Raw genomic sequence first — 13,159 nt, 5'->3', positions numbered from 1 at the left:
AAGATGGGACACTGAAAGATGAACTCCCAGATCGGTAGGTGCCCAATATGCTACTGGAGATCAGTGGAGAAATAACTCCAGAAAGAATGAAGAGATGGAGCCAAAGCAAAAACAACACCCATCTGTGGATGTGACGGGTGATGGAAGTAAAGTCCGATGCTATAAAGAATATTGGATGGGAACCTGCAATGTTAGATCCATGAATCAAGGCAAACTGGAAGTGGTCAAACAGGAGATGGCAAGAGTGAACATCAACATTTGAGGAAACTAGTGAACTAAAATGGACTGGAATGGGTGAATTTAAATCAGATGACTGTTACATTTACTAATGTGGGCAAGACTCCCTTAGAAGAAACGGAGTTCACAGTGGGAAATGCTTATGAGGAGAAAGCCAGGCAAATATGGAGGCAGGGTGATACTGCTGAGTCACATTCATGGGGTGGAGCCATCTCTATAGCCTCTCTGTCTCTCCAAACATCAGCACCAGACAGCTGAAAGACCCCAGAGAGGGTGGCACTTTAACCATCTGATGCACTGAGCATCAGAGAAAGACCCCAGCAAGGGTGTCCCTTTAAGTGTCCAATGTGCCAAACAACAGAGAAAAGGACCCCAACCAGAGGGCCCTGTAAGCACCTGAAGGGACCAAGCAACAGAGAAGAACTAATCAAAGAGGCCCTCTGATCCCAGCTGCCAAGGCTAGGAAAAGATTCTAATAAGGTCAATATTTTAGTCATCTGATGTGAACAGACAACTCACTGGAAAATCCCCATGCTGAGAAAGATTGAGGGCAGAGGAGAAGAGGTTGTCAGGGGATGATATGACTGGATGGCATCACTGATGCAATCGACATGAACTTGGGCAAACTCTGGGAGATGCTGAGGGACAGTGAGGCCTGGTGTGCTGCATTCCATGGGGTCAGAAAAAGTCCAACACGACTGAGTGATTGAAGAACAACAAGGATCACAGCTCCTGTGGTGAGGAAGTTGGTGTCCTTGTAAACTTGGTGCTATCAGGGTTCCCAAGATTCAAGCAGCTGTACCACTTCCATGCTCAATCCTCACTGAGCCAGAGCTCCCAGAAGCTAGAAAAAACTCTAGTACTGCCATACTTTCTGTGACAATAGCCACCAGTACCCCTGTGTATACAGTATTACCAGGGTCCCCATGATCTTAGCTCCCATGCCACCTCCACACTCAACCCCACAGGGACAGAGAAACCAGAGGCTGGGAAAAAAATAATAATAACAAACTTGCATTCCAGGGAACTGCACCACCTCCTCACCTGGTCCTCCCTGGGGCAGACTCAGGTCCTCCAGGGCAAACCCCTTGGATGATTCATATGCAGAGGTGGAGACAAAACCACAATTGAAATCCAGAGGCAGTGAGCTAAGGAACAGAACCCAAAACATTCCCACCAGTGGTACAAGCTGAACATTAAATCCACATGGTCAACTGGCAGACTTTGTATCTATAGAATATATAAAGGACAATGAGAGTTCCTACAAAGGAAAACACACTAGCACTGGCAGGTGTGAACATTAGAGCAAGAACATGCAGGAGTAGGACCAGATTAGAGTCTGAACTGCCTCCACAACAGGTCCAGAGATCAGGCCACTATTGGAGGGCATCCTAGGAAGATGAGGTGGACTGTGACTCACAGTGAGGGAAAGGATGCTGAAAGCAGAGACGCAAGAAAAACATTTATTGTTCTTATATTTTAACGTGTTGGATAGTTGCTTCTGAAATTTGTTTTCCTTTTTTTTTTTACCCTCTATTGCTGTAGTTTTTTATTTTAATAGTACTATTAAATCTATTTATACTTCTAAGAATTTTTTTAACACATATTTTATTTCCTTTAAATACTTCTGTCTCTACATTGGCCTTTTGCAATTTTCAGGGGTTTTTCATTCTTTTTCTTTTATAATTTTTAACAAAATTTATTTTTTTTTACTATTTTTATAAATTTTTATAAAATTTGCTATTTTTCTATATATATTTTTTTGTTTATTTTCTTAAGCTTTTTCTGTTGTGGTTACTCATATATATATAAGTTTTCTTTATCTCAGTTCAGTTCAGTCACTCAGTCGTGTCCGACTCTTTGCGACCCCATGAATCGCAGCACGCCAGGCCTCCCTGTCCATCACCAACTCCCAGAGTTTACCCAAACCTATGTCCATCGAGTCAGTGATGCCATCCAACCATCTTATCCTCTGTTTTCCCCTTCTCCTCCTGCCCCCAATCCTACCCAGCATTAGGGTCTTTTCCAATGAGTCAACTCTTCACGTGAGGTGACCAAAGTATTGGAGTTTCAGCTTCAACACCAGTCCTTCCAATGAACACCCAGGACTGATCTCCTTTAGGATGGACTGGTTGGATCTCCTTGCAGTCCAAGGAACTCTCAAGAGTCTTCTCCAACACCACAGTTCAAAAGCATCAATTCTTCAGCGCTCAGCTTTCTTCACCATCCAACTCTCACATCCATACATGACCACTGGAAAAACCATAGCCTTGACTAGACGGACCTTTGTTGGCAAAGTAATGTCTCTGCTTTTAAATATGCTATCTAGGTTGGTCATAACCTTCCTTCCAAGGAATCTACCTCTATTTAAATTTGCTTTTCTATTCTTTCTTTCTTTCCTTCCTTTTCTCACCATGTTTATTAGTCTATTTTGATTTTGTTGCTCTATTCACAAATTGGCACATTGCTTTTGGGCTTTTTCTTTTTTTCCAGTTTATGGTTTTGTTTTCCGGTTTATACTTTAGTTAGTTTTGTTTTTAAGTAGTTGATATCATTTTTGCTTTCTTTGCTAGCCAGGCCAATCTCTTCTACTTTCCTTTTTATTTTTTTTGGAATATTTTTATTTTGTGTATTGGTATCTACATATATATCACACTAGTTTTGTTTGTATTTGCCTGATTTTGGATTTGCCATTTGTTTGGGGTGAGGTTTGTATCTCGTTTCTCGTTTTAGTTTGTTTGTTTTAATCCCCTTTAATGCCGTAACAAAATACCTGTGAAATCTCAGTTCCTTGGCCAGAGATTGGGCCCTGAGCTTTTGAAGTGGGAGGGTTGACATAAACACTCTAGGGTGCCAGAAAGCTCCTAACCCCAGACAGTATTAATTAGTGAGAACACCCACAAAGGCCTCCACTTGTATATAAGACCTGGCAATAACCAATTGCCAGCAGCACCCAGTGCAGGATGCCTCACCCAAACAAGAGAGAAGACAAAAACACAAACCCAAAGGTTAGCAAATAGAATTTCCACCTCATACAGCCCTGCCCATCAGTGGGGGGGGGGGGTAGTCACATCCTCTCAACAGAGCCCAAGCACATGTCATATCCAACAAAAGTCTGCAAAAACCACTGGACCAACTTTAACCACTAAGGGCAGAAACCAAAAGGAGATGGAATTTGACCTGAAAGCTGAGGAAAAAGAGACTTCAAACACAATAAATTGAAAAAAATTAAAAGGTAGAGAAGTATTGCACAAAAGGAACAAACTAGAAACTTAAAAGACCAAATAAACAAAGAGAAAATAGACAAACTACCAGAAAAAGAATTTGGAATAAGGATAGTAAAAGATGACCCAAAATGTTAAAAATGCAATGGAGGAAATACAAGAAGCTATCAACACAATTAACACAATTACCAAGGCCACAGAAGAAATAAAGAACAAACAAATAGATGTCAACACAATTACTGAAATTAAAAATACTGCAAAAGGACCAATAGTAGATTAACTAAAGCAGAAGAATGGAAAAGTGAGCTGGAAAATATATGGTGGAAATAACTGCTGAAGATCAGAACAAAGGAAAAAGAATGAAATGAAATGAGGATAGCCTCAGAAACCACTGCGACAATATTAAATGCACTGACATTTGAGTTATAGGGGTCCTAGAGAAAGAAGAGGAAAAGAAAGGCACTGAGAAAATTTTTGAATATATTATAGTTGAAAACCCTTCCAGCATGGGAAATGAAATAGTCAATGAAGTCCGGGAAGCACAAAGTCCAAAACAAGATAAACCCAAGGAGAAACATATCGAGACACATACGAATCAAGCTAAGAGAGATTAAATACACAGAAAGAATATTAAAAGCATCAAGGAAAGAGCAAAAAGTAGCACACAAGGAAAACCCATATGATTTAGAGCTGATTTTTCAACTCTGGAGGCAAGAAAGGGATGGCAGGATATATTTAAAGTACTAAAAGGTAAAAATCTACAACCAAGATTATTCTGCCAGCAAGGTTTTCATTCAAAATTGATGGAGAAATCTAAAGCTTTACAAACAAGCAAAAGTTAAACCCAGAGCAAATATTATTCTCAATGGTGAAAAACTGAAAGCATTTTCTGAAATATCAGGAACAAGACAGCGGTGTCCACTCTCACCACTATTTTTCAACATAGATTTCGAAGTCCTAGCTACAGCAATCAGAGAAGAAAATGAAATAACTCCAGATTGGAAAAGAAGTAAAAATCTCATTGCTTGCAGACAATATGACACTATACATATAAAACCCTAAAGATACCATCAGAAAATTACTAGAGATAATCAGCTAATTTAGCAAAGTGGCAGGATACAAAATCAATACACAGAAATCACTTGCATTCCTATTCACTAACAATGAACCATCAGAAAGAGAAATTAAAGAATCAATCCCATTTACCATTGCAACAAAAAGAATGAAATACCTAGAATAAACCTACCCAAGGAGAGAAAAATTTGTATACAGAAAATTATAAGACACTGATGAAAGAAATCAAAGATGACATAAACAGATGACATAAACCATTTACCTTGATTGGAAGAATCGGTATTGTGAAAATGATTATATGGCCAACGGTAAACTACAGATTCAGTGCAATCCCTATTAAATTACCACTGGCATTTTTCACAGAACTAGAACAACAACAACAAAAAAAATTTCACAGATCATATGGAAACACAAAGACCTGGAACAGCCAATGCAATTTTGAGAAAGAAGTACAGAGCTGGGGAAATCAACCTTCATGACTTTAGACTATACTACAAAGCTTTAGTCATCAAGAGATGGCATCAAAATGGCACTGTACAAAAACAGAAATACAGTCAAATAGAACACGATAGAAAGCCCAGGGATAAACCCATGCACCTATGGATAACTTTTTTTTGACAAAGGAGGCAAGAACATACTATGGGTCAAAGATAGTCTCTTCAATGAGTGCTGCTGTGAAAACTGGGCAGCTATGTGCAAAAAATGAAATGAGAACCCTTCCTAACACCATACATAAAGATAAACCAAAAATGGATTAAAGACCTAAAGTAGGAACCAAAACTATAAATCTCTTAGGGTAAAACATACACACACCCTCTATGACATAAATCACAGCAAGATCCTCTACGACCCATCGCCTAGAGTAATGGAAATAAAAACAAAGATAAAGTTGGACATAATTCAACTGAAAAGCTTTTGTGTGGCAAAGAAAACTATAAACAAGGTGAAAAGACAACTCTAAGAATGGGAGAAGATAATAGCAAACAAGACAACTTACAAAGGATTAATTTCAAAAATATATAAGCAGCACATGCAAATCAGTACCAGAAAAACAAATAACCCAATCAAAAAGTGGACAAAAGACTTAAACAGACATTTCTCCAAAAACCTACAGATGGCTAATAAACACATGAAGAGATGCTCAACGTCACTCATTTATTAAAGAAATGCAAATCAAAACTCCAATAAGATATCACCTTACACCAGTCAGAATGGCCATCATCAAAAAATATACAAACAATAAATGCTGGAAAGGGTGGCTTTGTTGATGGGAATGTAAATTGATACAGCCACTGTGGAGAACAGTATGGAGAGTACTTAAAAAACGAGGAATAAAACCACCATATGACCCAGCAATCCCACTGCCAGGCATATACCCTGAGGATACCAAAATTGAAAAAGACATATGTAGCCCAATGTTCATAGGAGCTCTGTTTACAATAGCTAGGACATGGATGCAACATTGATGTCCATGGACAGATGAATGGATAAAGAAACTGTGGTACATATATACAATGGAATACCATACAGCCATAAAAGTAATGCATTTCTGTCAGTCCTAGTGAGTTAGAGCAACATAGAGCCTATTCTACAGAGTGAAGTAAGTCAGAAAGAGAAAAACTAATATCATATACTAATGCATACATATGGACTCTAGAAAGATGGTACTGATGAATACATTTGCAGAGCAGTAGCAGCAGAGACACAGACATTGAGAACAGACTTATGGACATGACTGGGGGAGCAGGAAGTTGAGGGTGGGATGTATGGAGAGGGGAACATGGAAACTTACATTAACATATGTAAAATAGATAGCCAATAAGAATTTGCTGTATGACTCAGGTAACTTAAACTTGAGTTCAGTAATAACCTAGAGGGATAGGATGGGGAGGGAAGTGGAAAGGATATTCACATGGGAGGGGACACGTGTAAACCTATGGCTGATCCATGTTGATATTTGGTAGAAACCAACACAATACTGCAAAGCAATTATCATTCAGTTAAAAATAAACAAATTAAAACACACTCACACACACACACACAACGATAACATAAACCAAGGGACCCAGGAGGAGTCTCGCTCATGCGTGCATGAGGTAAAAGGCAGAAAGATCTCTATCTTGACTGTGGTGCCTACAGTGGTTCATGAAACAGCTGAAGCCCCACCAGCCACAGTCCAGGAGCCCCTGGAAATATTATCTTATAAAATCATGCATGGAGCTAAATTCTTCTGTGAAATACAGGTTTTCACAGGAAGACCTCTGTCTGCTTCGATCACACACCCTTCCACCCTGTGGCCAGCTCAGTGTGGTTACAACGGACTCAGAGTGAAGAAAAGCATTTGACAGACCACCAGTGAGCACGCACAGAAATTTGTCTCAAATCTGCGGGCTAAGAAGAAAAAACAAGATTAAGATGTAGTGCTACTTTGGGGGAAACAAAAGACAGGCTGTCAGCAATCGTTCTGGCGCATTTCACTATCTAGACAAGACATGGCAGCATAGAAATTCTGACAAAAGAGGGATGAGACGTGTCGCAGGTGCCACTAAAGAAGATCTGAGATAGCTCGAGAGTCCGTAGCAGGAATGAAGGAAATTGTCTCTCACCCAAAGGAGAATAGCACTTTAATTAAAAAAACACCACAGAACTTCAAGGAACATGAACTCAAAGTATCATGACTCCAATAAAGTATAAAAATCTTCACTATTCACACCTAAAGTTTGGAGATCTGTGACTTACCCAATGAAGACTTCAAAATAGCTGTTTTAATAACCCACTGTGCTACAGAAAATACAGTAAGAAAGTCAAACAAAAGCAGGAGAGCAACAAATGAACAGTAAACAGTGGACAAAATGAGAAGTTTAATAAAAATACATAAATCATAAAAAACCCCAAAATTTTGATGCTGAAGGATCCAAGGGTGAAATGAAAATGCATTTGAGAGCATCAACTAGAGAGTGAAACAAGCAGAAGAATGAATCTGTGATATAGATGGCATATCGAAGTTATCCAGTCAGGGGAGATGAAAACAAAATAAAAAGAAACAAAAATTAAAAAAAAAAAAGAATAAAAACGGACAAAGAAAGACTACATGATTTATGGTACATCATTGATAGAACCAGTTTGCAAATTATTGAAGTTCCAGAAAGAGGAAAGAAGGAGATGAGTGCAGAAAGTGTATTTAAAGAAGTAATGGTAAAAGTTCAGGAAGCTTACAGGTGACCAAGCAAAATCAGGATAAAAAATCCTCTACAACACACATATAATAAAGTTGCAAAAGTCAAAGAAAAATAGAGAAATTGTAAAGGCAGCTTGAGGAAATAACAAATAAACTAACAAAACAAAACAAAAACCATGAAACTTATTAAGAAACCTTCATTTAGCTCGAAGCATATTTCTCAGCAGAAACCTAGTGGGCCAGGAGAAAGTAGGATGATATATTCCAAGTGCTGAAAGAGAAAATTGCCAACAAAGAATACTTTATTTGAAAAATACCATTCAGAAATGAAAAGAATATAAAGACTTCTCCAGACCAACAAATACAGAGGAAATAGAACACAACTAGACCTCCCTTGAGGGGCGTATGGCAGCACACTCCAGTATTCTTGCCTGGAGAACCCCATGGACAGAGGAGCCTGGTGGGATACCATCCATAGGGTTACAAAGAGTCAGACATGACTGAAGTGACTGAGCATGCATGCACACCTCCCTTACTAGAAACACTAAAGGAATTATTCAAGATGAAGTAAAAGTGTGTTAATTAATACCATGAAAATATGTAGCATACTGGTAAATGTAAGTGCACATTTATATTCAGAACACTATAGTACTTTAATACAGAATGTTAAAAATCTAACTAAATAAAAGTCAAATGTCAGTTCAGTTAAGTCGCTCATTCGTGTCCGACTCTTTGCGACCCAATGAATTGCAGCACGCCAGGCCTCTCTGTCCATCACCAACACCCGGAGTCCACCCAAACCCATGTGCATCGAGTCGGTGATGCCATCCAGTCATCTCGTCCTCTGTCGTCCCCTTCTCCTCCTGCCCTCAATCCTACCAAGCATTGGAGTCTTTTCCAATGAGTTAACACTTTCCATGAGGTGGCCAAAGTATTGGAGTTTCAGCTTCAACATCAGTCCTTCCAATGAACACCAAGGATTGATCTCTTTTAGGGTGGATTGATTGGATTTCCTTGCAGTCCAAGGGACTCTCAAGAGTCTTCTCCAAAACCATAGTTCAAAAGCATCAATTCTTCGGCACTCATCTTTCTTCACCGTTGAACTCTCACATCTATACATGACCAATGGAAAAACCATAGCCTTGACTAGACGGACTTTTGTTGGCAAAGTAATGTCTCTGCTTTTAAATATGCTATCTAGGTTGGCCATAATCTTCCTTCCAAGGAGTAAGCATCTTTTAATTTCATGGCTGCAATCACCATCTGCAGTGATCTTGGAGCCCAAAAAATGAAGTCTGAAACTGTTTCCACTGTTTCCCCATCTATTTCCCACGAAGTGATGGGACCAGATGCCATGATCTTAGTTTTCTGAACGTTGAGCTTTAAGCCAACATTTTCACTCTCCTCTTTCACTTTCATCAAGAGGCTCTTTAGTTCTTCTTCACTTTCTGCCATAAGGGTGGTGTCATCCGCATATCTGAGGTTATTGATATTTCTCCTGGCAATCTTGATTCCAGCTTGTGTTTCTTCCAGCCCAGCATTTGTCATGATATACTCTACATAGAAGTTAAATAAGCAGGGTGACAATATACAGCCTTGACGTACTCCTTTTCCTATTTGGAACCAGTCTGTTGTTCCATGTCCAGTTCTAACTGTTGCTTCCTGACCTGCATACAGGTTTCTCAAGAGACAGGTCAGGTGGTCTGGTATTCCCATCTCTTTCAGAATTTTCCACAGTTTATTGTGATCCACACAGTCAAAGGCCTTGGCGTAGTCAATAAAGCAGAAAGAGATGTTTTTCTGAAACTCTTTTGCTTTTTCGATGATCCAGCAGATACTGGCAATTTGATCTCTGGTTCCTCTGCCTTTTCTAAAACCAGCTTGAACGTCTGGAAGTTCATGGTTCATATATTGCTGGAGCCTGGCTTGGAGAATTTTGAGCATTACTTTACTAGCATGTGAGATGAGTGCATTGTGCGGTAGTTTGAGCATTCTTTGGCATTGCCTTTCTTTGGGATTGGAATGAAAACTGACCATTTCCAGTCCTGTGGCCACTGCTGAGTTTTCCAAATTTGCTGGTATATTGAGTGCAGCACTTTCACAGCATCATCTTTGAGGATTTGAAATAGCTCAACTGGAATTCCATCACTTCCACTAGCTTTGTTCGTAGTGATGCTTTCTAAGGCCCACTTGACTTCACATTCCAGGATGTCTGGCTCTAGGTGAGTGATCACACCATCGTGATTATCTGGGTCTTGAAGGTCTTTTTTGTACAGTTCTTCTGTGTATTCTTGCCACCTCTTCTTAATATCTTCTGCTTCTGTTAGGTCCATACCATTTCTGTCCTTTATCGAGCCTATCCTTGCATGAAATGTTCCTTTGGTATCTCTAATTTTCTTGAAGAGATCTCTAGTCTTTCCCAATCTGTTATTTCCCTCTATTTCTTTGCACTGATCGCTGAGGAAGTCTTTCTTATCTCTCCTTGCTATTCTTTGGAACTCTGCATTCAGATGGGAATATCTTTTCTTTTCTCCTTTGCTTTTCGCTTCTCTTCTCTTCCCAGCTATCTGTAAGGCCTCCTCAGACAGCCATTTTGCTTTTTTGCATTTCTTTTCCATGGGGATTGTCTTGATCCCTGTCTCCTGTACAATGTCACGAACCTCTGTCCATAGTTCATCAGGCACTCTGTCTATCAGATCTAGTCCCTGAAATCTATTTGTCACTTCTACTGTCTACTCATAAGGGATTTGATCTAGGTCATACCTGAATGGACTAGTGGTTTTTCTTATTTTCTTCAATTTAAGTCTGAATTTGGCAATAGGCAGTTCATGATCTGAGCCACAGTCTGCTTCCAGTCTTGTTTTTGCTGACTGTTTAGAGCTTCTCCATCTTTGGCTGCAAAGAATATAATCAATCTGATTTCGGTGTTGACCATCTGCTGATGTCCACGTGTAGAGTCTTCTCTTGTGTTGTTGGAATAGGGTGTTTGCTATGACCAGTGTGTTCTCTTGGCAAAACTCTATTAGCCTTTGCCCTGCTTCATTCTGTACTCCAAGGCCAAATTTGCCTGTTATGCCAGGTGTTTCTTGACTTCCTACTTTTGCATTCCAGTCCCCTATAATGAAAAGGACATCTTTTTTGGGTGTTAGTTCTAGAAGGTCTTGTAGGTCTTCATAGAGCAGTTCAACTTCAGCTTCTTTGGCGTTACTGGTCGGGGCATAGACTTGGATTACCGTGATGCTGAATGGTTTGCCTTGGAAACGAACAGGGATCATTCTATCGTTTTTGAGATTGCATCCAAGTACTGCCTTTCGGACTCTTTTGCTGACCATGATGGCTACTCCATTTCTTCTAAGGGATTCCTGCCCACAGTAGTAGATATAATGGACATCTGAGTTAAATTCACCCATTGCAGTCCATCTCAATTCGCTGATTCCTAGAATGTCGACGTTCACTCTTGCCATTTCCTGTTTGACCACTTCCAATTTGCCTTGATTCATGGACCTAACATTCCAGGTTCCTATGCAATATTGCTCTTTACAGCATCGGAGTTTGCGTCTATCACCAGTCACCTCCACAGCTGGGTATCATTTTTGCTTTGGCTCCATCCCATCATGCTTTCTGGAGTAATTTCTCCACTGATCTCCATTAGCATATTGGACACCTACTAATCTGGGGAGTTCATCTTTCAATGTCCTATCTTTTTGCCTTTTCATGCTGTTCATGGGGTTCTCAAGGCAAGAATACTGAAGTGGTTTGCCATGCCCTTCTCCAGTGGACCACATTCTGTCAGACCTCTCCACCATGACCCATCTGTCTTGGGTGGCCCCACACGGAATGGCCTAGTTTCACTGAGATAGAGAAGGCTTCAAGAGTATAAAAATTACTATATCTAAAACTGTTAATAAGTACACACTATAAAAAGAGGCAAATCATCACATCAAAAAGATAAAATGGAGAAGTGTAAAAGGAAGGAGATTTAGTATGTGATTGATGTTCACATATTATTAGCATAAAATAGGCTGCTCTCTGTATAAGATGTTTTATGTAAGTCATAACAAACACAAAGCAAGAATCCATACTAGATTCACAAATGGCAAAAGAAGTTTATTAAATGCATAGTACTATAACAAAACTCATGAATTCACAAAGACAAAGAGAGAAAGAAAAAAATTAGGAAACTATAATACATCCTATAAAAAAGATAGTGTTAATACATCTTCATCTATCAATAATTACTCTAAATATAAAAGGACTGCATGTTTGCATGCTAAGTCACTGCAGTTGTGTCCGACTCTTTGAGACCCTGTGGACTGTATTCCACTAGTTTCCTCTGTCCGTGGGATTTCCCATGAAAGAATATTGGAGTGGGTTGCCATTTACTTGTCCACTGTTTTTATATCTCACTGAAATTCTTTAGAGTAATTACTTTGAATACTTATCAGACAAATTATACATACCCACTATTTGGGGTCAATAACTGAAAAACTATTGTTTTCTTCTGTTTATATTGTAGCCCTTTGATTTTTGTGATCCTTGAAGTCTCACATTGCTATGTTTGCATTTAAAGAAGCAGTCACTTCCTCCAGTCTTTACAGGCTGACTTGGGGAGGAAAGTACACCCTGTCATACTGATAGGGATTTTGAGACTTTTTCAAAGATCTTTTAAAATTACACCTGTCCCATGTACTCAATTCCTCTTGGGAGATCATTTTAAATCTCGTATGCTTCCCTGGTGGCTCACATGGTAAAGAATAATCCTGCAACGTGGGAGACCTGTGTTCAATCCCTGCGTTAGGAAGATTCCCTGGAGGAGGGAATGGCAACCCACTTCAGTATTCTGGCCTAAGAATTCCCATGGGCAGAGAATCCAGGCTCCAGGGGTCACAACCCATGGGGTCACAAAGAGCCAGACAAGACTCAGCGACTAAGCACACAGCACATGCTTCTTTCAAAATGGCAAAGCCAGCATCTGTGCCTATGGCGTCCTGGCTGCTTCCCTGGGGCAATGCCAAATGTTCATGTTTGTGTGCTTTCTCTCCCTTCCACGGGGACAGGCTGACTTCTAGATGTCTCACAGGCCATCTGCAAAGGTTTGCATTGCCACTGTGGAGGCCAACACAGGGAGCTGGCTCTGGGGCAGGGGGATGTGGATGAGTTGAGGTGCCCAAGGGTGAGCAAATAAGGTGTCTACAATGGCTTTGGGGCTTCCTGGTGGTGTCTCCAACATGGTCACTAGGACCCATGCCCCTCGATTAATTCTGGCCCTGGATGCTGTGCTCCTGGCTTATCCCCAACCCTCAGCCATGCAGGTGACTCCAGTGTCCTAGATAAGGGAAGAGAGAAGTTTGTCTTCTGATCAGTGTTGGAAGCTGAGGAAGCTGCCCTTATTCACATGATGTTATTTTCCTCACAGGTGAAATCCTGTGCTGAGGGGTCTGTCTGG

The 13,159-nt window shown here is 40.1% G+C and overlaps 1 pseudogene; it reads right to left on the bottom strand.

Moving 5' to 3' along the window:
• The window catches only part of LOC145505196 (complement factor H-like), an 80,601-nt pseudogene extending 67,658 nt beyond the window's left edge, over window positions 1–12,943 (bottom strand).
• Window positions 12,944–13,159: the final 216 nt, after the last annotated feature.

This window comes from Giraffa tippelskirchi, chromosome 5, assembly GCF_054371585.1.
Source record: "Giraffa tippelskirchi isolate mGirTip1 chromosome 5, T2T-mGirTip1v1.2.pri, whole genome shotgun sequence".
NCBI classification, from domain to species: Eukaryota; Metazoa; Chordata; class Mammalia; order Artiodactyla; family Giraffidae; genus Giraffa; species Giraffa tippelskirchi.
Note: the sequence above shows the minus strand (reverse complement) of the source record. Positions and strands in the feature narration are given on the sequence as shown.